The following is a 4,338-nucleotide window of genomic DNA, read 5'->3' on the forward strand; positions in this document are numbered from 1 at the left end:
AGCCTTCTCTGGATGATGTCCTGGGGCTGGAGGCCCCGGACGCTGGGAGGACGAGGGGGTCGGAGGAGGGGGAGGCTCATGTTCTACCAGGGGAGGCCAAGCCGGAGAAGGAATATTCAGACCTGGAATTGAGGGAGCAGAGGTGTCTGGGTTGAGGGTCTGCTCCGGGGTCTAGGTGAAGGGTGGGACACCCCCCACCCCCCCCCAGGGAACGCATGACCTGGACCTCCTGCCTGCTTCCCACCCTTCTCCCCACACTCGTTCGTCCTGGCCAGACCCCTCTTTTCCCTCCCTCACCCTTACCCCACGCTCATGTTTGCATCAACCTTCCCCCGCTCACCTGCCCGAGAAGCCCCTCTTTCCCTGGCTACACTGCCGGCCACGTATGCCCCTCCGGCTAAGAGTCACCAGATCGATGCCTCTCAGGGTCCCCAGCCTGGGGGGCAGTGCCCCTACCCCAGGCTGCTGGCCCGGAGATTCCTTCTGTGATGGCCTGAGACCTGGTGGGGGTAGGCAGGCCAGGCGGCCCGTCTCAGCTGCTACAGCCTGCTGGACGGCTGCCCCCGCCCTCCGCTGCCACCCGCCCCTAACGTCGTCCCACCCATCCCTCTGTCCCCTCCAAGGCCAGGCCGCCCAGCCTCCACTGCCTGTCCTCCTGCCCGCCCGCTCAGGCACGTTGGGACCCTGCACGGCCAGGCCGGTGACAGCGGGCGATGAAGCCGACTGGGCAGCTGTCTGCAAAGCAAGGAGACGCATCCTCGCTTGGCTGGGTCCCCTGGGCCTGAGCCTCTCCTGGGAAGTGATCACAGGATTCAAGAATGTGCCGTTTCCGTCTCCAGTGCCCTCGAGATAAGAGTGACAGCGATGGTGGCGCCAGCCCTGCTGGCCCAGGAGACCACCTGGGGGTGCGGAGTGACCTGGCCTCGCCCTGAGGAGTGGGGCCTCGGTTTCCCCTGACCCAGGTCGTGTGGGGGTGGAGTGGGGGCCTCCAGGAAAGGCCGAGCTGCTGTTCTTCCTGGAACAAGGGTGTGGCCTGTGCTCTGGGAACAGTTGTGGCCAGGCCGGGGTCGGGGCGGGGGGGGTCCCCAGCATCCCAGTGAAAGCACTTCATACGCCATGGGCAGGCGGCTCTGAGCCTGGCACCGCCGAGGGAAGTGGCCTGCGGCTCCACGGCCTGCCTCACACATTGGTCTCTGGGCCCTCGGTGGTGGCCTGACCCTCCGTGGGCTTGGGACGCCCTGGAGGGCGAGGCCCACAGCTGCTCTACCCTCTCACCTGGGCTGCCGTGTGAGATGCGCGGGGGCATCAGGTGAAGCTATCTGGTCAGCGCCTGGCACGTGAGGGAGACAGGTGGCCATGGGTGAGGTCCAGCCCGGGCGGCCCAGCTTCTCAGCTGGGGACTTTGCATACGTCACCCCTCCCGGGACCTGGGTTTCCGTCCAGACAAAGGGAAGGATGTGCCCCCCGGGGCAGGACCCGCACGATCCTAGGTCAGGTAAGGGCTGCGCGCCCAGCTAACGGGGTGGGGGGGCCGCCCCAGCTGCCAGCGCCTCACTGACTCCAGACCTCCGTCACCCACGAGAGGAGCCCAAAGCCTCCCCAGCTGGACAAGCTCCCGCCTTACGGGGTCAGTCCGTGGGAAAGAATGGGCTTCCGCCGCTCAGCGGTTGTCTCCTTCTGTGCCTGCTGCCCTGTCCGCGCACTCCCCAGGGCAGCTGCTCAGTAAAGGCCACGCCGCCCATGAGGGGTCTGGGCAGGGCGGTCATGGCCTTGGTCTCAGGGAAGCCACCGGTGAGCAGGTCTCGCGCTCAGCCCGTCTGACCCTGGCCCCCTGGGGATGTGGTGAACTAGACAGTGTCTCCCCCGAATTTATGTGCACTCAGAACCTCAGCATGTGACCGTATTTGGAAACAGGTCTTTGCACACGGACTTAAGGCGCCAGACGAGCTCATCCTGGGTCAGGTGGGCCCTAGCTCCGAGGACACATGTCCTTGTAAGGGACAGAAGGGAAAAAACAGACCCAGAGGTGGGGACTGTGTGCAGACGGGGGGGAGACAGGACGATGAGACCACGAGCCAAGGAGCCACCAAGAGGCGAGCAGGGTCCTACTGTAGAGCCATCACAGGGGACGGGGCCCCGCTGGCCCCTGGATTTGGGACTTCCGGCTCTAGAACTATGAGAATACATCTCTGTCGCTCGGAGCCACCCAGGCCGAAGGACTTTGCGTGGTACCAGTCAGCTCGTTTCCCACCCGACCTCCGGGGCCCTGAGCAAGTGGGAGGGGGCAGGGGCGGCCCGGACAAACCATGATGGGGACCAGGGCAGCCCAGCACCGGGGTGCCCTGGGAGGATCCAGACCCAGTTCTTATGGGAACCTCAAATGTTACAGCTCCGCCCACTCCCACCCCCAGCAGCAAGAGGACCCCCACCCCCCAGGGTCACTGCCGCCACCGACGGTGGGGCCTTTGCCAAGAGCCCCAGCCCAGGGTCGAGGTCTGTTGGGAGAACGGGGGGGAGGGGCGCAAGGTGCACCGTGTTTACTGTGCAGATGAGCAGACTCTCAGGGGAGGACCGCGCACGGTCAGGGGCAGCACCGGCACCAGAATCCGGGCTGCTGAGCCCTCCGGAGCCCTTTCCCGGGGCCACCCTGCCCTGACGGGCCCTCCCCTCCTGCTCCCTGCCTCAGTTTACAGCTTCAGGGTTCAAGACCCGACATGCTGACCTGCCTACACCCCCTCGGGGACCTCAGGCACCTGCCACGGCACCTGTTGCCCAGAGGCGGGAATCCGGCCTGGCCCTCGCGGCCCTGCGCCAAGAGCCCCGTCCCCCGCGCTGGCCGCCTCGCCCGCCCCGGCCACGCTGAGCTGGGCCACAGGCCTCACTGCACCGCACGTGTGACTCCGCCTCTGTTGTGGTGCTGGTCACAGTGCCTGGAATGCCCTTCCCCGCATCTCTGCTGCTTACTCAGACACCCCCACGAGGCGGTAACCGGAGCCCAGGCCTCTGGGCCACCAGCGCCTCTGCTGCTCGCCTGAGGCCTCACTGTCCTGTGCGCAAAGGGAGATAGTGAGACCTGCCTCCCAGGGCTATTGGAAAGCCCTTCCTCAGGACCTAAGAGGGGCCTCCTCCTCCAGGGAGCCCTCCCCATGCCTCCAGGCAAAGAACCTTGCCTCCCAAGGCACAGGCGGGAATGTGTCCCTGCCTGACGAATGGAGCCCCCACGCTGTGTGTGAGCTCTTTGGAGGCAAAGACTGGGTCCCTCATTCCTTTCTTCGTCCACCGATTCATCACCGGGCAACAATTGAACAACCACTGGCTGCACGGGAACCCCCACGTCTACAAGATCAAGTCAGTCCCTCGGCCTGGCATTCAAGGCCTGATCCGGGCAGCCCGCCTCCGCTCCAAATGCCAGCTCCTTCAGCCTGTGCTCTTCTCCGACCTGCTGGGGGACATCGCCTCCTCCAGAGAGCTTCTGCCCCCTCCCCCCCGTCTCCAAGCTCTCACCGCTCCTGGATTTGTCCTCTGCTCCGCTGAGCGGACCCAGTTAATGCCACGGGGGCTCCCATGGCCACGGCCACGTCTTATTCCTCCTTGTCTCCCATGCCCAGCCTGGCTAATGCCGGGCACAAAGAAGGGGCGGGGAGTGTTTGTTGAGTGAATGTGTGAGCAGCTGGTCGGCGGCCTCCGCTGTGGTCCCCATGCCTGCAGAGACCCGCAGGCCCCGGCGGCAGCCGCAGGGCGGGAACCAGACCTGGAAAAGCGTTCCGCTCGGCTGCCGCTCTATCTTGGGCCATCTCGCCGCCATGGCGGCCGCTCCTCCCGGCCCAGTATCTGGGGCCCTCATCTCCCTGAGGCGGGGCCGGGCTCACCCTGACTTCTGCCCCAGTGTGGCGCTGCCTGAGCGTCCTCCGTGATTGCCCCACCGCGCTGCACCCGCCCCCTGTGTGCTGCTCCTGAAGAGCTCCCAACTTGCAGTTTCCACCCTTCCTCAGGCTGCTCTCTCAGGGCAATCGAGCCGATCGAGGCCGCCTCCTCCAGGAAGCTTTCCTGGTGTGCTGGCTCTACCCCTCTGGGACCAGAGCAGGGACACGGGATGGTGGCCCCCACACCGGGCCCTGGTCTCAGCCCTGCCACCTGCCAGCTGCTGGCCTTGTGTGCATCACTTCCCCACTCCCAGCCTCAGTCTTCATACCTCTGGAATAGGAGCAGTGAGGCCGCTGGGAGGGTCGGAGGGGTCAGCCAGACCCAGTGCCACCCCGCGGGGTTCAGGCCCAAGGACTCCCCCCAGGAGAGGCTCAGGGCAGGGAGAGCCCACGTGTGGCTCCCTGCTCCCTCCCC

At 65.9% G+C, this 4,338-nt stretch overlaps 1 protein-coding gene across 3 annotated transcripts in view; it reads right to left on the bottom strand.

Annotated features, from left to right (window-relative positions):
- Window positions 1–4,338, bottom strand: part of WNT7B (Wnt family member 7B) — a 46,124-nt gene that overhangs the window by 2,165 nt on the left and 39,621 nt on the right. The gene's annotated exons all lie outside the window — the stretch shown is intronic.

Source organism: Crocuta crocuta, unplaced genomic scaffold (assembly GCF_008692635.1).
Source record: "Crocuta crocuta isolate KB4526 unplaced genomic scaffold, BGI_CrCroc_1.0 scaffold143, whole genome shotgun sequence".
Taxonomy (NCBI): domain Eukaryota; kingdom Metazoa; phylum Chordata; class Mammalia; order Carnivora; family Hyaenidae; genus Crocuta; species Crocuta crocuta.